The following is a 21452-nucleotide window of genomic DNA, read 5'->3' as shown; positions in this document are numbered from 1 at the left end:
TCCGTAATGTGCATGCGCATCGTACGGGTACAAAGTCCATTGTGGTTTTGCACTAGTTCTAGCGATTATTCCAATCACAGAACTGGCCACAAGGAGATTGACAGAAAGAGGGCGTTTCTGGGTGTCAACTGACCGTTTTCAGGGAGTGCTTGGAAAAATGCAGGCGTGGCAGAAGAAATGCAGACGTGGCTGGGCATTCGCTGGATGGGTGTGTGACATCAAAAGCCGTCCCTCGGTTGTTAGAATCAACGCACACGAAGTGTAACTACAGTGCTGGTCTTATTTTGAAACGATTTTGCAGGCGCTCGGCTGCTCAAGTGTTCGCACTTCTCCAAAGTGAATATACACTCTCCAGTGGGCAGCGACAATGCGTTTGCATGGCTGCTAAAAACTGCTAGCGAGCAATCAACTCAGAATGAACCCCATAGTGTATTGCAAGAAAATATCTGTAAATCCAATGGTACCGTAAGTGCGGTATATACTCGCACTTCTTTGCGGGGTGAGAACATCTCCCCTAAGTGAAGTCAGCCCTATGAATAGAGTTTGTGTGATCCCTGTGCAGCAGTCACAGAAAGGGTTCATCTCTGCAGTTTGTCACTCAAATTACATTGCTGCATTTTTTCTAGAAGTGGATCTGAGAGCTGTTACCCGCAGACCAGCTACAATAATTATCCTGGGTACTCACTAGACCAGTGGTTCTCAAACTGCACCCTGGGGTGCCTCAGGACACTTGCAGGGGTGCCTTGGATTGGTGGTCCAGGACCAATTCAAAATATTTATAGTTAGTGTTATAGGCAAAACCAGTGCTGTTGGCTGGCAATCATAACATATGTGCACAAGCAGAAGCAAATCCTGTCCCCTACCAAAGGGCCAGTGCTAGGGTGTTTGGCGCCTCCCTGCAAACTATTAATTTGGGCCCTCTCTCCAATACTTAATAAAGGGACAGTGCGCTCCTTAAAAAAAGAAGGTGTGGTATCACAAGGAAGGGGCATGGCCACACAATAGCACCCCAAATCAAAATATGCCACACAGTAGCACTATCTTATTGTCATTACACCGCATGTAATAATAATAATAATAATAATACCCACAGTCGCAGTGCCCTTTATACACATAACCACCATATCAGTGCAGCTTACACACATAATGCCAACAGTAGCAGTGCCCCTTCTACACATGCCCACGGTGGCAATCCTTTACATGGCAAATATCAACCTGGTTTTGCCATGTAAAGGATTGCCACTTTAAAAAACAAACAATAAAAAAAAAAAACAACAGGAAAAAACACAAAATCTCTCACTTTCTGATTCTCACACCCTATTACATTCCTCCCTATATATTTAAATGTTTCTATTACTGTATGTTCCCTCTTCCCTTCTCCAAACTATACACATCAACATTTTTTAGTATTTCCAGGTAAGTTTTGTGATGTAGGCCATGCACAATTTTAGTTGCCCTAATGTATTTACAGCCTTCTGGAGATATGGCTTCTGGAACTGAACACAGGATTCTAAATGTGGCTGTACCAAGGACCTATACAGTGGCATTACAGGTTGAGTATCCCTTATCCAAAATGCTTGGGACCAGAGGAATTTTGGATATCGGATTTTTCTGTATTTTGGAATAATTGCATACCATAACGAGATATTATGGTGATGGGACCTAAATCTAAGCACAGAATGCATTTATGTTTCATATACACCTTATACACACAGCCTGAAGGTCATTTTAGCCAATATTTTTTATAACTTTGTGCATTAAACAAAGTGTGTGTACATTCACAGAATTCATTCATGTGTCATATACACCTTATACACACAGTCTGAAGTTCATTTAATACAATATTTTTAATAACTTTGAGTATTAAACAAAGTTTGTGTACACTGAGCCATCAAAAAACAAAGGTTTCACTATCTCAGTCTCACTCAAAAAAGTCCGTATTTCGGAATATTCCGTATTTCGGAATATTTGCATATGGGATACTCAACCTGTATTACTTTTTTCTGCTACTGGTTCTTTAACCTATGCAAACAAGCATCTGACTTGCCTTTCCTATTGCTTTGTTACATTGCTCACCTGAAATAGTAATACTTAGATAGCTTTCCTCTTGCCATTATAATGCCCTTAATATTATAGTTAGCCTTTGCATTTTTGAGACGTGTATGATTTTGCATTTTTTGGCATTAAATGTTGCCATGTTCTTGACCATTCCTCTAGTCCAGGGGCAGAACTGCCAGAGACAACGGAGTCAGTTGCCGCCGGGCTCCAGCCCTGAAGGGGCTCCAGCCCTAAAGGGGCTTCCTCCATTGCCCCCCGGCTGTTACGTGCCCTTCCTACTAAATAGACAAAGGCGCTACCAGCAGGGTCTCGCAGTTTGTACATTCCATGCCGTAAAACCCTTCTTTCCACCTTTTTCAAGACCCAGCCCAGCAGCCTCGCCGCTGCCACCACCGCTAGCTGCAGCACTGCCAGCGGTGGGGTGCCCCTGCTTCTTCTCACACCACAGATAGCTGGGCAGCACTGCAACTGCCTGCCTGATTGCTCCGCCCCCTTCCGGCTCCCAAGCACTTCTGCTGCCCAGTGATCCAGGAGCCTGCTGCTAGGAAGAAGTGGCCGAGCTTCAGCAAGCGAGTCTGGACACTGGCGGAGGAAGCCATGATAACCAGATAATGGGGAGTGGAGAGCCAGTTCCAAGGTAATACTTTATACAGCTGGTTGAGATCCTGGTCGGTGGATATGGATTCCAAGAAAACCCTGGAGGTGCTTCCTTTCAAGGGAGACACTCTCTTTGGAGAAGACCTCAATAAGATTGTAGCTGATCTGGCTACTGCTAAAACAGCTTGCCTACCTCGTATGACTCCTACCACGCAGAAGGCTAAAAGTACTTTCCCTTGGCCCTTTCATCCCTCAGGTAAAGCGTACCCAAGGTCAGGCATACCCAAAGCAAGCTCATGCTTCCAGACCTGCCAAGCCCAGACTGAAGCAAGCCTGGGCTGCCCATCAGCCTGCTTCCAAAACGGACAAGCCTGCCGCATGACGGTGCAGGCCACCCTCTGGGGGATCCCAGGGTGGGGGGCCCGACTTCTAGGTTTGGCATAGAAAGGTATAATTCTAAGCTAGAGAATTCTGTTTGGAGCTCACCTTGTACTTTGTGAAGAAATAATCAGCATTGTGGCTGAGCAGATACATGTAGTGTGTGACTGCAAACTGCATGGATCTGCTGCGTTGTAATGCTGATACTTTTTTTTTGCAAAGTACCAATAGCTTCATATAATGTTCACAATTTTTATGCAGGATCAAATAGCTCAATAGGTAGGGTGTTTGATTAGAATTCAACAGGTTATAGGTTTGAATCCTGGGTATGGTAGTTTGAGATGTGTTATTTAATAAAGTATGTTGTTCTGACTGCTGGGATATCATACTAAATAAATGGAGTTGATCAATTTTTTTTTATTTTATTTTTAAACTAGGGACAATTTCCAGATACTTTTCTTTATAACTGAGATTGCCCCCTGGAACTTCACATCAGTTGACAACTATGCATGAGTGGGCAGTGCTTGCTCTGGATCTGCCCACCCATTTATGTGCCGTCATAAAAGAAAGCACAACTGACACAGTTATCCTGGGCATACACTACACAATTATCTGTCAGGCTATCTATCCAGTCTGGATGGGTGGAATGAAAATCTGGTAATGTATAGTAGCAAATGTCAATTAACCATTTGCTCCCAAACACTAGAAAAGTGGTCAAAAATGGTCATTACACAAATTGGTTAAACCCAAAATTTAACCAATTTGTTTAGGGGACCATGTTTGTCCATTTTCTAGTGTTTGAGAGTAAATCGTTGATGGTCATTTGCTCACATAGATAACCGGATTTCTATTCCAACCAGCCAGTGTTGGAGATATGGTCTGCCAGATTACATAATGCATACCAGAGCCATAACTAGACTTTTTGGTGCCCTGTGACAGAGAATTATATGCCCCCCCCCCCTCCCCTCCCCATTTTTGCAATATGGACAAAAGGCGCATGCCTTGTGGGGAAGGGGCATAACAAGATTGGTCTCAGAGAAAGCACATGAGATATGAAGATATATCTAGTATACTTGACACTCAATGGTTTGTGGTATTGCCGGGGTGCCCTCCTTAAATGCATATACAGTCACACATGGGGTGTTTGTGCAAATGGCATATCAGCAGTCAGCACTAACTGGTGACATGCCATTTGTAAAAGTAAGCCATGTGTGACTAATATATAAACATACTTTATTAAATAACACCTCAAACTATCATACCCAGGATTCAAATCTATAACCTGTTGAATTCTAATCAAACACCCTACCCATTGAGCTACTTGATCCTGCATCTATTCTAACCTCCAAAAACAGATTCAGTTGCATTTTCCAGCGTGTTTTGTTTGCGCCTTTGCAAATGTCTTACATCGACAAACTTATTTAGTACTATTTTGCAAATAGGGTTACATTGTCGCAACATTGTGTTCCCTAATTGCTTGATTTTTTAAATGCAACAATTGATAAAGACACCTGATAATTGCTCTGTGGAGTGTTATTTTGTGTCTACTTCTTATCTACATTTAATTCCCTACCTCTAATCAAGGCATTTTTAAATGCTGGGGGCTGCCAGGACGTGAGGCCTACCTAGACTTTAGATCGGAATTTGAATGTACTTGTGAACTAACTTAATTTCCTACTTCTAAATTCATTCCTAAATTCACTACTTACATTAATCCTGTAGTTGGGCATTTTGAGCCTTCAATTGTGGGTATTGTTTTGTGTCCAGACCAGCAGCTGGTGGTGTGCATTTGCTGGAAAGGCATCGAAGACCTCCGATATGCTGCATCTCCTGATGTGTGTCTCCCTCAAGTGGCTGTCAGCAAATGCATGCTAGACACCCCATTCCAAGCTGATTGTGACATCACGGAACATGCATCATAGAACAGGCATGCTAGAATATGGGTCTTCAACCTGCGACCCTCCAGCTGCTGTGGAACTACATATACCAGCATGCCCTGCCTCAGTTTTAGCATACCTTAATAGCAAAACTGTGGCAGGGCATGCTGGGATGTGTAGTTTCACAGCAGCTGGAGGGCCACAGGATGAAGACCCATGTGCTAGAGCCAAGCCGCAGGTACATTGAATGCTAGCAAGCTGAATGTTTAAATCCTTTTTGTTCCGCAGCATTCCAATGCGGAAGATTCCATGGAACCAGAGATTATTCCATTGAGAAGGACATGCTGCCTGGATGACTGCACTGTGCAAATTAAATCACGGAGCCAGTTGGCTTGTGGGTGGCTCTGGTGACTGGGTGGTTGGGTGGGCGGTGTGTCAGAGGTGGAGCACATGCAAATGAATGTGTATCATCCTGCTAGTGAGAGTGAAAACTCATGCAGGAGTGTGCCTGCTTGTCAGTGGGTTATGCACCTTGCCAGGCGTCAAATCTACATGGAGCAGCTGGAGGGGACAAGAGCAGGTTTGCAAAATATAGATAGAAGAGCATATATGCTGGCGCATTCTCCATGATTGTGTCAGCTTATGTTTTGGTGCACTGCACTTTCCTCCACTAAATTTTAGCCATTTTGGTTAAACGCAAGTGTAGTTGCTTCTCGCCCTTTTGGCTGTGATCTTGTATCGTGGTTGAAGAGTCTGCTGGAGGGATTGTTTTCTTCATTGACGAGAGACTGAAGATATTACAGGATGGAAGGCTTGGGAACACTATCTGTTTTTCAGTTGTGGAAGAGTTGAAAGACAGCTTTTCCTTGCCAATATCTCTCTTTTGCAAAGAGCTACGCATTGGAAAATTCAGGGCTATACCGTGTAGATGAAGCACTAACAGGAGGCTTTAAAATTTTCATTCTAGTTTCCTTCGTTTGGGAGAAAAATGCAAAGGTACAAGACAGCTTTTCCTTGCCAATATCTCTCTTTTGCAAAGAGCTGCACATTGGAAAATTCAGGGCTATGCCGTGTAGATGATGGCCTAACAGGAGGCTTTAACATTTTCTTTCTAGTGTCCTTCGTTTGGGAGAAAAATGCAAAGGTACAAGACAGCTTTTCCTTGCCAATATCTCTCTTTTGCAAAGAGCTACGCATTGGAAAATTCAGGGCTATGCCGTGTAGATGATGGCCTAACAGGAGGCTTTAAAATTTTCTTTCTAGTGTCCTTCGTTTGGGAGAAAAATGCAAAGGTACAAGACAGCTTTTCCTTGCCAATATCTCTCTTTTGCAAAGAGCTACGCATTGGAAAATTCAGGGCTATACCGTGTAGATAAAGCACTAACAGGAGGCTTTAAAATTTTCATTCTAGTGTCCTTCGTTTGGGAGAAAAATGCAAAGGTAGCTTGTGCCATCGCCACTCTGCTCCTTGTGCCGCCTTGGCGGTTTACATGAGCCACTGCGGTGACGTTGTCTGACTGGATCAGAACCGGTTGGTCGCAAAGTAAGGTCTCCGCTTGACGTAGGGCATTGTATATGGCCCCTAGTTTCAGGATGTTGATGTGAAGACAAGTCTCTTGACTTGACCAAAGACCTTGGAAATTTCTTCCCTGTGTGACTGCTCCCCAACCTTGGAGGCTTGCATCTGTGGTCACCAGGATCCAGTCCTGAATGCCGAATCTGCGTCACTCGAGAAGGTGAGCACTCTGCAGCCACCACAGGAGTGATACCCTGACCCTGGGGGACAGGGTGATCAACCAATGCATCTGTAAATGTGACCCAGACCACTTGTCCAGTAGGTCCCATTGGAAAGTCCTCGCATGGAACCTGCCGAATGGAATGGCTTTGTATGATGCCACCATCTTTCCCAGGACTCGAGTGCAGTGATGCACTGACACAAGTTTTGGTTTCAATAGGTTACTGACAAGAGTCATGAGTTCCTGGGCCTTTTCTATCGGGAGATAAACCCTCTTCTGGTCTGTGTCCAGAATCATGCCCAATAAAGACAGACGAGTCGTAGGAACCAACTGCGACTTTGGGATATTGAAAATCCAGCCGTGTTGCTGTAACACTTTCAGTGAAAGTGATACGCTGTTCAGCAACTGCTCTCTTGATCTCGCTTTTATGAGATCGCTCAAGTACGGGATAATTGTGACACATTGCTTGCGCAGGAGAACCATCATTTCCACCATTACCTTGGTGAAAATTCTCTGGGCCGTGGAGAGACCAAACAGCAACGTCTGAAATTGGCAATGACAGTCCTGTACCGCAAATCTGAGGTACGACTGATGAGATGGATAAATTTGGACATGAAGGTATGCATCCTGTACACAAATGCGGACAACAGGTGTCAAGCCATGTGTTGCCTTTGTCAAGCTGTAATAAGTAGGGGTAAGGACGTTAACCACCTCAGAACATCCTCCCTTATACGTCACCTGCAGCGCATTAATCATAAGTCAGTGACAAGTTCAAAAACTTTGGATGACAGCGGAAGCAGTCCACTGACCACTAAATCCCTTCCTTTTGTAACCAAGCTCCTGCAAACCACACCACCAACTCCCTCAGTGTCAATTTCCTCCTTAGACAGGAGAGCCAATAGTCCTGCAGGCCATGTCACTGGCAAGTCTGACGAGTCCTCTCCTGCCTGGGATTTCTCCGATGCATCCTTGAGTGTAACGCCTACTGCTGCTGGCGCTGCTGTTGTTGCTGCTGGGAGTCGATCGTCATCCCAGAGGGGAAGTCGGAAGACCACTTGTACTACTTCCAGTAGGCAATTGACTGTCCAACAGTCCTTTGCGAGGAAGATGAAATATCACAGCAGTCATCCTGCTGCAAAGCGGATAACTCAGGTCTTGTCAGCCTGGGTGGTGAGAAACGTGGTTCCGGTATCCATCGTTAATTCAGAGGCAACTAGAGACTTGATTGAGGTACTGTGTCCCCGGTACCAAATGCCATCTAGGTTCCATTTCTCTAGGCAGGCGATACCGAAAATGTACACAGACCTCAGAAAAAGAGTCACCAGTGTCCTAAAAAATGCAGTTGTACCCAATGTCCACTAGTCCACATGTCCGTGGTTAAGTGGAGCAGGGCAGACTCAGGACTATATGACTGTGACAGCCCACTGGGTAGATGTATTGCCTCCCGCAGCAAGAACAGCAGCGGCGGCACCAGTAGCAGCATCTCGCAAATGCCAACTCGTTCCTAGGCAGGCTACGCTTTGTATCACCGCTTTCCATAAGAGGCACACAGCTGACAACCTCTTACGGAAACTGAGGAACATCATCGCAGAATGGCTTACCCCAATTTGACTCTCCTGGGGATTTGTGACATCGGACAACGCCACCAATATTGTGCGTGCATTACATCTGGGCAAATTCCAGCACGTCCCATGTTTTGCACATACATTGAATTTGGTGGTGCAGAATTATTTAAAAAACGACAGGGGCGTGCAAGAGATGCTGTCGGTGGCCCGAAGAATTGCGGGCCACTTTCTGCATTCAGCCACCGCGTGCCGAAGACTGAAGCACCACCAAACATTCCTGAACCTGCCCTGCCATCCTCTGACGCAAGAGGTGGTAACGAGGTGGAATTCAACCCTCTATATGCTTCAGAGGATGGAGGAGCAGCAAAAGGCCATTCAAGCCTATACATCTACCCACGATATAGGCAAAGGAGGGGGAATGCACCTGACTCAAGCGCAGTGGAGAATAATTTCAACGTTGTGCAAGGTTCTGCAATCCTTTGAACTTGCCACACGTGAAGTCAGTTCAGACACTGCCAGCCTGAGTCAGGTCATTCCCCTCATCAGGCTTTTGCAGAAGAAGCTGGAGACATTGAAGGAGGAGCTAAAACAGAGCGATTCCGCTAGGCATGTGGGACTTGTGGATGGAGCCCTTAATTCGCTTAACCAGGATTCAATCTGTTGAAATCAGAGCAATAAATTTTGGCCACCGTGCTCGATCCTAGATTTAAAACCTACATTGTATCTCTCTTTCCTGCAGACACAAGTCTGCAGAGGTTCAAAGACCTGCTGGTGAGAAAATTGTCAAGTCGAACGTGACCCGTCAACAGCTCCTCCTTCACATTCTCCCGCAACTGGGGGTGCGAGGAAAAGGCTAAGAATTCCGAGCCCACCCGCTGGCGGTGATGCAGGGCAGTCTGGAGTGAGTGCTGACATCTGGTCCGGACTGAAGACCTGGCAACGATTACTGACATGTTGTCTACTGTCACTGCATATGATTCTGTCACCTTTGAAAGAATGGTGGAGGATTATATGAGTGACCGCATCCAGGTAGGCACGTCAGACAGTCCGTATGTATACTGGCAGGAAAAAGAGGCAATTTGGAGGCCCTTGCACAAACTGGCTTTATTCTACCTAAGTTGCCCTCCCTCCAGTGTGTACTCCAAAAGAGTGTTTAGTGCAGCCACTCACCTTGTCAGCAATCGGCGTACGAGGTTACTTCCAGAAAATGTGGAGAAGATGATGATCATCAAAATGAATTATAATCAATTCCTCCGTGGAGACATTCACCAGCAATTGCCTCCAGAAAGTACACAGGGATCTGAGATGGTGGATTCCAGTGGGGACGAATTAATAATCTGTGAGGAGGGCGATGTACACAGTGAAAGGGGTGAGGAATCGGAGGATGATGAGGTGGACATCTTGCCTCTGTAGAGCCAGTTTGTGCAAGGAGAGATTGATTGCTTCTTTTTTGGTGGGGGTCCAAACCAACCAGTCATTTCAGTCAGCCGTGTGGCAGACCCTGTTGCTGAAATGATGGGTTCGTCAATGTTTTTCTTTTCAATCTAAGCCCCTGCAGTTTTCTGTAAGAATCTGCTTCGCTATGATGATCAACAAGTCACAAGGGCAAACACTCAGGGCTGGAGGCGTAGATCTTAGGACCAGCTGCTACAAGCATGGCAAAGGTGTCACTATCATTGGTGACACCCAGAGAGGCAGCGAGGGAGATTGTAATGCAGTGCGCGCAGATAAGCAGCGCAATGGTAAAATGGAGGCATGGTCTCATAGGTAGGGGTGTGGCCTGTTGGCCTGAATCTCCATTTTGTTGCTCCGGGTATCCCGGGGGTTGAGTGCTGCACCTGGGGACTAGTGTGTGAGTGGTGCTGGCTCCTCAACCCCCATAACAGGGGATTTGAAATTTTGACTTGTCTACTTAAAGATCACCAAAATCTGATAACAAGGTCAATTAGGTCCCTGGGTGGGATTGAACCACCAACCGTATGGTTAATAGCCGTACATACTAACTGATTGCGCCACAGAGACACTTTGCAAAAGTCCATACTGACAAAGGCTAATAAGCATTCATCTAAAACGTTTCCTAGAAAAACTTTAAAAAGTCAATAATCTGGAGAGTTTTTGTAAAATGTTTCTTCCATCAACCAACGAAGAAACACATTGGTACTTTCCCATGATGAGTGAGTGCTTCAGGATCTCTTGCACTTACATGTGCAGCAGAGTACTGCAATGGAAGCATGCTGGGCCCATAACCCAGAGGTAGGCAGATTGAAACTATCCTCTGCTATATGCATTTTTTTTTTGTTAATTAAAGTAATCCAAAACTGGGATTGATATTTTGTCTCTTTTATTTTTACTTAAAGTACAATAACTTTTACCATTTTAATTTGTTTTAATAGTATATTGACAGTATTGTTTTCTTTCAAAAATCCACTTCATTTTCTTTACCCTATTATTAAAATGGTAATTGACAAAAACAAACTACATTGTCACCAGAAGAGCAATACAAAATGTACAAGTGATATATTAAAATCATCTTTCCAGCTTGAATTTCAATGATGCATTGGGGCAACGATTTTGTGAGAAACATCTTCACCCTTAAATAAAGATTTTCTTAATTCCTTACCTGTGTGCTAATTAGATATCACCTTGTTTTCACATTAAACAGACTTCCACATGAGAAAGCAGCAAGGATGCAGTGGCGTTAATGTTTCCAGGTGTCAACCTGTATTATTTCAGTAGACATTGAAATGAGGATGCATCTTGCTGCCTTTCCAATGAAGCAAGTTTAATTTAGTAATAGGTGAAAAACCATCCTTACAAAGGTGTTGATCAGAGACTTGGCTTTGTGGACACTTTTCAGAGAACAAATTTGTTAGCATAAAAATAAAGCCAGAAAATAAAGAGCTGTTTAATCACTCAATTGGATTTTTCTGCCAGCATATTTTTTTTCTCTGCAACCCACTGCTAAATTGTGCTTCCTAGCTGTTTTTATAAAATCACTGAATCAAATCTAACTCTGATTACATCAGAGAAGGCCAGGTACCCTACACCATAACAGGGGGTTTGAAATTTTGACTTGTCTACTTAAAGATCACCAAAATCTGATAACAAGGTCAATTAGGTCCCTGGGTGGGATTGAACCACCAACCTTTTGGTTAATAGCCATACATACTAACTGATTGCACCACAGAGACACTTTGCAAAAGTCCATACTGACAAAGGCTAATAAGCATTCATCTAAAACGTTTCCTAGAAAAACTTTAAAAAGTCAATAATCTGGAGAGTTTTTGTAAGATGTTTCTTCCATCAACCAACGAAGAAACACATTGGTACTTTCCCATGATGAGTGAGTGCTTCAGGATCTCTTGAACTTACATGTGCAGCAGAGTACTGCAATGGAAGCATGCTGGGCTCATAACCGAGAGGTAGGCAGATTGAAACTATCCTCTGCTATATGCATTTTTTTTTTGTTAATTAAAGTAATCCAAAACTGGGATTGATATTTTGTCTCTTTTATTTTTACTTAAAGTACAATAACTTTTACCATTTTAATTTGTTTTAATAGTATATTGACAGTATTGTTTTCTTTCAAAAATCCACTTCATTTTCTTTACCCTATTATTAAAATGGTAATTGACAAAAACAAACTACATTGTCACCAGAAGAGCAATACAAAATGTACAAGTGATATATTAAAATCATCTTTCCAGCTTGAATTTCAATGTTGCATTGGGTCAACAATTTTGTGAGAAACATCTTCACCCTTAAATAAAGATTTTCTTAATTCCTTACCTGTGTGCTAATTAGATATCACCTTGTTTTCACATTAAACAGACTTCCACATGAGAAAGCAGCAAGGATGCAGTGGCGTTAATGTTTCCTGGTGTCAACTTGTATTATTTCAGTACACATTGAAATGAGGATGCATCTTGCTGCCTTTCCAATGAAGCAAGTTTAATTTAGTAATAGGTGAAAAACCATCCTTACAAAGGTGTTAATCAGAGACTTGGCTTTGTGGACACTTTTCAGAGAACAAATTTGTTAGCATAAAAATAAAGCCAGAAAATGAAGAGCTGTTTAATCACTCAATTGGATTTTTTTGCCAGCATATTTCTTTTTCTCTGCAACCCACTGCTAAATTGTGCTTCCTAGCTGTTTTTTATAAAATCACTGAATCAAATCTAACTCTGATTACATCAAAGAAGGCCATGTACCCTACACCATAAGAGGAGGTTTGAAATTTTGACTTGTCTACTTAAATATCACCAAAATCTGATCACAAGGTTAATTACGTCCCTGGGTGGGATTGAACCACCAACCTTTTGGTTAATAGCCAAACACACTAACCGATTGCGCCACAGAGACACTTTGCAAAAGTCCATACTGACAAAGGCTAATAAGCATTCATCTAAAACGTTTCCTAGAAAAACTTTAAAAAGTCAATAATCTGGAGAGTTTTTGTAAGATGTTTCTTCCATCAACCAACGAAGAAACACATTGGTACTTTCCCATGATGAGTGAGTGCTTCAGGATCTCTTGCACTTACATGTGCAGCAGAGTACTGCAATGGAAGCATGCTGGGCCCATAACCCAGAGGTAGGCAGATTGAAACTATCCTCTGCTATATGCATTTTTTTTGTTAATTAAAGTAATCCAAAACTGGGATTGATATTTTGTCTCTTTTATTTTTACTTAAAGTACAATAACTTTTACCATTTTAATTTGTTTTAATAGTATATTGACAGTATTGTTTTCTTTCAAAAATCCACTTCATTTTCTTTACCCTATTATTAAAATGGTAATTGACAAAAACAAACTACATTGTCACCAGAAGAGCAATACAAAATGTACAAGTGATATATTAAAATCATCTTTCCAGCTTGAATTTCAATGATGCATTGGGTCAACAATTTTGTGAGAAACATCTTCACCCTTAAATAAAGATTTTCTTAATTCCTTACCTGTGTGCTAATTAGATATCACCTTGTTTTCACATTAAACAGACTTCCACATGAGAAAGCAGCAAGGATGCAGTGGCGTTAATGTTTCCTGGTGTCAACCTGTATTATTTCAGTAGACATTGAAATGAGGATACATCTTGCTGCCTTTCCAATGAAGCAAGTTTAATTTAGTAATAGGTGAAAAACCATCCCTACAAAGGTGTTAATCAGAGACTTGGCTTTGTGGACACTTTTCAGAGAACAAATTTGTTAGCATAAAAATAAAGCCAGAAAATGAAGAGCTGTTTAATCACGCAATTTGATTTTTTTGCCAGCATATTTCTTTTTCTCTGCAACCCAATGCTAAATTGTGCTTCCTAGATGTTTTTATAAAATCACTGAATCAAATCTAACTCTGATTACATCAGAGAAGGCCAGGTACCCTACACCATAACAGGGGGTATGAAATTTGACTTGTCTACTTAAAGATCACCAAAATCTGATAACAAGGTCAATTAGGTCCCTGGGTGGGATTGAACCACCAACCTTTTGGTTAATAGCCGTACATACTAACTGATTGCACCACAGAGACACTTTGCAAAAGTCCATACTGACAAAGGCTAATAAGCATTCATCTAAAACGTTTCCTAGAAAAACTTTAAAAAGTCAATAATCTGGAGAGTTTTTGTAAGATGTTTCTTCCATCAACCAACGAAGAAACACATTGGTACTTTCCCATGATGAGTGAGTGCTTCAGGATCTCTTGAACTTACATGTGCAGCAGAGTACTGCAATGGAAGCATGCTGGGCTCATAACCGAGAGGTAGGCAGATTGAAACTATCCTCTGCTATATGCATTTTTTTTTTGTTAATTAAAGTAATCCAAAACTGGGATTGATATTTTGTCTCTTTTATTTTTACTTAAAGTACAATAACTTTTACCATTTTAATTTGTTTTAATAGTATATTGACAGTATTGTTTTCTTTCAAAAATCCACTTCATTTTCTTTACCCTATTATTAAAATGGTAATTGACAAAAACAAACTACATTGTCACCAGAAGAGCAATACAAAATGTACAAGTGATATATTAAAATCATCTTTCCAGCTTGAATTTCAATGTTGCATTGGGTCAACAATTTTGTGAGAAACATCTTCACCCTTAAATAAAGATTTTCTTAATTCCTTACCTGTGTGCTAATTAGATATCACCTTGTTTTCACATTAAACAGACTTCCACATGAGAAAGCAGCAAGGATGCAGTGGCGTTAATGTTTCCTGGTGTCAACTTGTATTATTTCAGTACACATTGAAATGAGGATGCATCTTGCTGCCTTTCCAATGAAGCAAGTTTAATTTAGTAATAGGTGAAAAACCATCCTTACAAAGGTGTTAATCAGAGACTTGGCTTTGTGGACACTTTTCAGAGAACAAATTTGTTAGCATAAAAATAAAGCCAGAAAATGAAGAGCTGTTTAATCACTCAATTAGATTTTTTTGCCAGCATATTTCTTTTTCTCTGCAACCCACTGCTAAATTGTGCTTCCTAGCTGTTTTTTATAAAATCACTGAATCAAATCTAACTCTGATTACATCAAAGAAGGCCATGTACCCTACACCATAAGAGGAGGTTTGAAATTTTGACTTGTCTACTTAAATATCACCAAAATCTGATCACAAGGTTAATTACGTCCCTGGGTGGGATTGAACCACCAACCTTTTGGTTAATAGCCAAACACACTAACCGATTGCGCCACAGAGACACTTTGCAAAAGTCCATACTGACAAAGGCTAATAAGCATTCATCTAAAACGTTTCCTAGAAAAACTTTAAAAAGTCAATAATCTGGAGAGTTTTTGTAAGATGTTTCTTCCATCAACCAACGAAGAAACACATTGGTACTTTCCCATGATGAGTGAGTGCTTCAGGATCTCTTGCACTTACATGTGCAGCAGAGTACTGCAATGGAAGCATGCTGGGCCCATAACCCAGAGGTAGGCAGATTGAAACTATCCTCTGCTATATGCATTTTTTTTGTTAATTAAAGTAATCCAAAACTGGGATTGATATTTTGTCTCTTTTATTTTTACTTAAAGTACAATAACTTTTACCATTTTAATTTGTTTTAATAGTATATTGACAGTATTGTTTTCTTTCAAAAATCCACTTCATTTTCTTTACCCTATTATTAAAATGGTAATTGACAAAAACAAACTACATTGTCACCAGAAGAGCAATACAAAATGTACAAGTGATATATTAAAATCATCTTTCCAGCTTGAATTTCAATGATGCATTGGGTCAACAATTTTGTGAGAAACATCTTCACCCTTAAATAAAGATTTTCTTAATTCCTTACCTGTGTGCTAATTAGATATCACCTTGTTTTCACATTAAACAGACTTCCACATGAGAAAGCAGCAAGGATGCAGTGGCGTTAATGTTTCCTGGTGTCAACCTGTATTATTTCAGTAGACATTGAAATGAGGATACATCTTGCTGCCTTTCCAATGAAGCAAGTTTAATTTAGTAATAGGTGAAAAACCATCCCTACAAAGGTGTTAATCAGAGACTTGGCTTTGTGGACACTTTTCAGAGAACAAATTTGTTAGCATAAAAATAAAGCCAGAAAATGAAGAGCTGTTTAATCACGCAATTTGATTTTTTTGCCAGCATATTTCTTTTTCTCTGCAACCCAATGCTAAATTGTGCTTCCTAGATGTTTTTATAAAATCACTGAATCAAATCTAACTCTGATTACATCAGAGAAGGCCAGGTACCCTACACCATAACAGGGGGTATGAAATTTGACTTGTCTACTTAAAGATCACCAAAATCTGATAACAAGGTCAATTACGTCCCTGGGTGGGATTGAACCACCAACCTTTTGGTTAATAGCCGTACACACTAACTGATTGCGCCACAGAGACACTTTGCAAAAGTACATACTGACAAATGCTAATAAGCATTCTTCTAAAACGTTTCCTAGAAAAACGTAAAAAAGTCAATAATCTGGAGAGTTTTTGTAAGATGTTTCTTCCATTAACCAACGAAGAAACACATTGGTACTTTCCCATGATGAGTGAGTGCTTCAGGATCTCTTGAACTTACATGTGCAGCAGAGTACTGCAATGGAAGCATGCTGGGCCCATAACCCAGAGGTAGGCAGATTGAAACTATCCTCTGCTATATGCATTTTTTTTGTTAATTAAAGTAATCCAAAACTGGGATTGATATTTTGTCTCTTTTATTTTTACTTAAAGTACAATAACTTTTACCATTTTAATTTGTTTTAATAGTATATTGACAGTATTGTTTTCTTTCAAAAATCCACTTCATTTTCTTTACCCTATTATTAAAATGGTAATTGACAAAAACAAACTACATTGTCACCAGAAGAGCAATACAAAATGTACAAGTGATATATTAAAATCATCTTTCCAGCTTGAATTTCAATGATGCATTGGGTCAACAATTTTGTGAGAAACATCTTCTCCCTTAAATAAAGATTTTCTTAATTCCTTACCTGTGTGCTAATTAGATATCACCTTGTTTTCACATTAAACAGACTTCCACATGAGAAAGCAGCAAGGATGCAGTGGCATTAATGTTTCCTGGTGTCAACTTGTATTATTTCAGTAGACATTGAAATGAGGATGCATCTTGCTGCCTTTCCAATGAAGCAAGTTTAATTTAGTAATAGGTGAAAAACCATCCTTACAAAGGTGTTAATCAGAGACTTGGTTTTGTGGACACTTTTCAGAGAACAAATTTGTTAGCATAAAAATAAAGCCAGAAAATAAAGAGCTGTTTAATCACTCAATTGGATTTTTCTGCCAGCATATTTTTTCTCTCTGCAACCCACTGCTAAATTGTGCTTCCTAGCTGTTTTTATAAAATCACTGAATCAAATCTAACTCTGATTACATCAGAGAAGGCCAGGTACCCTACACCATAACAGGGGGTTTGAAATTTTGACTTGTCTACTTAAAGATCACCAAAATCTGATAACAAGGTCAATTAGGTCCCTGGGTGGGATTGAACCACCAACCCTTTGGTTAATAGCCGTACATACTAACTGATTGCGCCACAGAGACACTTTACAAAAGTCCATACTGACAAAGGCTAATAAGCATTTAACTAAAACGTTTCCTAGAAAAACTTTAAAAAGTCAATAATCTGGAGAGTTTTTGTAAGATGTTTCTTCCATCAACCAACGAAGAAACACATTGGTACTTTCCCATGATGAGTGAGTGCTTCAGGATCTCTTGAACTTACATGTGCAGCAGAGTACTGCAATGGAAGCATGCTGGGCCCATAACCCAGAGGTAGGCAGATTGAAACTATCCTCTGCTATATGCATTTTTTTTTTGTTAATTAAAGTAATCCAAAACTGGGATTGATATTTTGTCTCTTTTATTTTTACTTAAAGTACAATAACTTTTACCATTTTAATTTGTTTTAATAGTATATTGACAGTATTGTTTTCTTTCAAAAATCCACTTCATTTTCTTTACCCTATTATTAAAATGGTAATTGACAAAAACAAACTACATTGTCACCAGAAGAGCAATACAAAATGTACAAGTGATATATTAAAATCATATTTCCAGCTTGAATTTCAATGATGCATTGGGGCAACGATTTTGTGAGAAACATCTTCACCCTTAAATAAAGATTTTCTTAATTCCTTACCTGTGTGCTAATTAGATATCACCTTGTTTTCATATTAAATAGACTTCCACATGAGAAAGCAGCAAGGATGCAGTGGCGTTAATGTTTCCTGGTGTCAACTTGTATTATTTTAGTAGACATTGAAATGAGGATGCATCTTGCTGCCTTTCCAATGAAGCAAGTTTAATTTAGTAATAGGTGAAAAACCATCCTTACAAAGGTGTTAATCAGAGACTTGGCTTTGTGGACACTTTTCAGAGAACAAATTTGTTAGCATAAAAATAAAGCCAGAAAATGAAGAGCTGTTTAATCACTCAATTGGATTTTTCTGCCAGCATATTTTTTTTTTCTGCAACCCACTGCTAAATTGTGCTTCCTAGCTGTTTTTATAAAATCACTGAATCAAATCTAACTCTGATTACATCAGAGAAGGCCAGGTACCCTACACCATAACAGGGGGTTTGAAATTTTGACTTGTCTACTTAAAGATCACCAAAATCTGATAACAAGGTCAATTAGGTCCCTGGGTGGGATTGAACCACCAACCTTATGGTTAATAGCTGTACATACTAACCGATTGCGCCACAGAGACACTTTGCAAAAGTCCATACTGACAAAGGCTAATAAGCATTCATCTAAAACGTTTCCTAGAAAAACTTTAACAAGTCAATAATCTGGAGAGTTTTTGTGTGGGACAGTGTGCGTTTTAATTGTGTGTGTGTTAATTGTCCCGGCGGTTATTGGCGTCTGTAGTGTGCGCCCCATCCTCCTCCGCTGCCGCTGACAGGAGCGGCGGTGTGCGGCTCTCCCCCTCCTCCGCCGGCTCCGTCCTCCCGTCGTGGCCCTGCAGTGTGTGCCGGTCTCCCCAGCAGCAGCAGCAGGTTAGTCTCTCCCCCCCCCCTCTCTCTCTCTCTCTCTCTCTCTCTCTCTCTCTCTCTCTCCTCCTGTGGATTGCAGTTTGTAAGTATCATTTTAATTTTTACAGGTACCCCTATTGAATTCTACTGGACAAGTGGACGTGATCGGCGTGGGATGTAGGTAAGTAATCTGTCTCTTATTTTTACAGGTACCCCTATTGGATTCTACTGGACAAGTGGACGTGATCGGCGTGGGATGTAGGTAAGTAATCTCTCTCTCATTTTCACAGGTACCCCTATTGGATTCTACTGGACAAGTGGACGTGACCGGCGTGGGATGTATGTAAGTAATCTGTCTCTCATTTTTACAGATTCCCCTACTGGATTCTACTGGACAAGTGGACGTGACCAGCGTGGGATATAGGTAAGTAATCTGTCTCTCATTTTTACAGGTACCCCTATTGGATTCTACTGGACAAGTGGACGTGATCGGCGTGGGATGTAGGTAAGTAATCTCTCTCTCATTTTCACAGGTACCCCTATTGGATTCTACTGGACAAGTGGACGTGACCGGCGTGGGATGTAGGTAAGTAATCTGTCTCTCATTTTTACAGGTACCCCTATTAAATTCTACTGGACAAGTGGACGTGACCAGCGTGGGATGTAGGTAAGTAATCTGTCTCTCATTTTTACAGGTACCCCTACTGGATTCTACTGGACAAGTGGACGTGACCGGCGTGGGATGTAGGTAAGTAATCTGTCTCTCATTTTTACAGGTAACGCTATTGGATTCTACTGGACAAGTGGACGTGACCGGCGTGGGATGTAGGTAAGTAATCTGTCTCTCATTTTTACAGGTACCCCTATTGGATTCTACTGGACAAGTGGACGTGATCTGCGTGGGATGTAGGTAAGTAATCTCTCTCTCATTTTCACAGGTACCCCTATTGGATTCTACTGAACAAGTGGACGTGACCGGCGTGGGATGTAGGTAAGTAATCTGTCTCTCATTTTTACAGATTCCCCTACTGGATTCTACTGGACAAGTGGACATTACCAGCGTGGGATATAGGTAAGTAATCTGTCTCTCATTTTTACAGGTACCCCTATTGGATTCTACTGGACAAGTGGACGTGATCGGCGTGGGATGTAGGTAAGTAATCTCTCTCTCATTTTCACAGGTACCCCTATTGGATTCTACTGGACAAGTGGACGTGACCGGCGTGGGATGTAGGTAAGTAATCTCTCTCTCATTTTCACAGGTACCCCTATTGGATTCTACTGGACAAGTGGACGTGACCGGCGTGGGATGTAGGTAAGTAATCTGTCTCTCATTTTTACAGGTAACGCTATTGGATTCTACTGGACAAGTGGACGTGACCGGCGTGGGATGTAGGTAAGTAATCTGTCTCTCATTTTTACAGGTACCCCTATTGGATTCTACTGGACAAGTGGACGTGACCGGCGTGGGATGTAGGTAAGTAATCTGTCTCTCATTTTTACAGGTACCCCTTCTGGATTCTACTGGACAAGTGGACGTGACCGGCGTGGGATGTAGGTAAGTAATCTGTCTCTCATTTTTACAGGTAACGCTATTGGATTCTACTGGACAAGTGGACGTGACCGGCGTGGGATGTAGGTAAGTAATCTGTCTCTCATTTTTACAGGTACCCCTATTGGATTCTACTGGACAAGTGGACGTGACCGGCGTGGGATGTAGGTAAGTAATCTGTCTCTCATTTTTACAGGTACCCCTACTGAATTCTACTGGACAAGTGGACGTGACCGGCGTGGGATGTAGGTAAGTAATCTGTCTCTCATTTTTACAGGTAACGCTATTGGATTCTACTGGACAAGTGGACGTGACCGGCGTGGGATGTAGGTAAGTAATCTGTCTCTCATTTTTACAGGTACCCCTATTGGATTCTACTGGACAAGTGGACGTGATCTGCATGGGATGTAGGTAAGTAATCTCTCTCTCATTTTCACAGGTACCCCTATTGGATTCTACTGGACAAGTGGACGTGACCGGCGTGGGATGTAGGTAAGTAATCTGTCTCTCATTTTTACAGATTCCCCTACTGGATTCTACTGGACAAGTGGACATTACCAGCGTGGGATATAGGTAAGTAATCTGTCTCTCATTTTTACAGGTACCCCTATTGGATTCTACTGGACAAGTGGACGTGATCGGCGTGGGATGTAGGTAAGTAATCTCTCTCTCATTTTCACAGGTACCCCTATTGGATTCTACTGGACAAGTGGACGTGACCGGCGTGGGATGTAGGTAAGTAATCTGTCTCTCATTTTTAGAGGTACCCCTATTAAATTCTACTGGACAAGTGGACGTGACCAGCGTGGGATGTAGGTAAGTAATCTGTCTCTCATTTTTACAGGTACCCCTACTGGATTCTACTGGACAAGTGGACGTGACCGGCGTGGGATGTAGGTAAGTAATCTGTCTCTCATTTTTACAGGTAACGCTATTGGATTCTACTGGACAAGTGGACGTGACCGGCGTGGGATGTAGGTAAGTAATCTGTCTCTCATTTTTACAGGTACCCCTATTGGATTCTACTGGACAAGTGGACGTGACCGGCGTGGGATATAGGTAAGTATGTGTGAGTGTGTCAGTGTGCTTTAATAAATTTTTACTGTCACGGTGTGTGAGTTGTGTTTTTATTTGGGTATTTTTTCTGTTGTAGAACTACAGGTACCGGCGGGCCCGTTATTTCCCTGCATGTTGGTACTTGAGGTTCTCCAAGTACCAGCA

The 21452-nt window shown here is 41.5% G+C and overlaps 2 non-coding genes across 2 annotated transcripts; both read right to left on the bottom strand.

Annotated features, from left to right (window-relative positions):
- Positions 1-12499: 12499 nt before the first annotated feature.
- TRNAN-AUU (transfer RNA asparagine (anticodon AUU)) lies at positions 12500-12573 on the bottom strand. Its single transcript has one exon. It is a non-coding gene; the product is annotated as a tRNA-Asn (tRNA).
- A 2264-nt stretch (positions 12574-14837) lies between these two features.
- TRNAN-AUU (transfer RNA asparagine (anticodon AUU)) lies at positions 14838-14911 on the bottom strand. Its single transcript has one exon. It is a non-coding gene; the product is annotated as a tRNA-Asn (tRNA).
- Positions 14912-21452: the final 6541 nt, after the last annotated feature.

This window comes from Pseudophryne corroboree (assembly GCF_028390025.1).
Source record: "Pseudophryne corroboree isolate aPseCor3 chromosome 11 unlocalized genomic scaffold, aPseCor3.hap2 SUPER_11_unloc_2, whole genome shotgun sequence".
In the NCBI taxonomy this organism is placed as follows: Eukaryota; Metazoa; Chordata; class Amphibia; order Anura; family Myobatrachidae; genus Pseudophryne; species Pseudophryne corroboree.
Note: the sequence above shows the minus strand (reverse complement) of the source record. Positions and strands in the feature narration are given on the sequence as shown.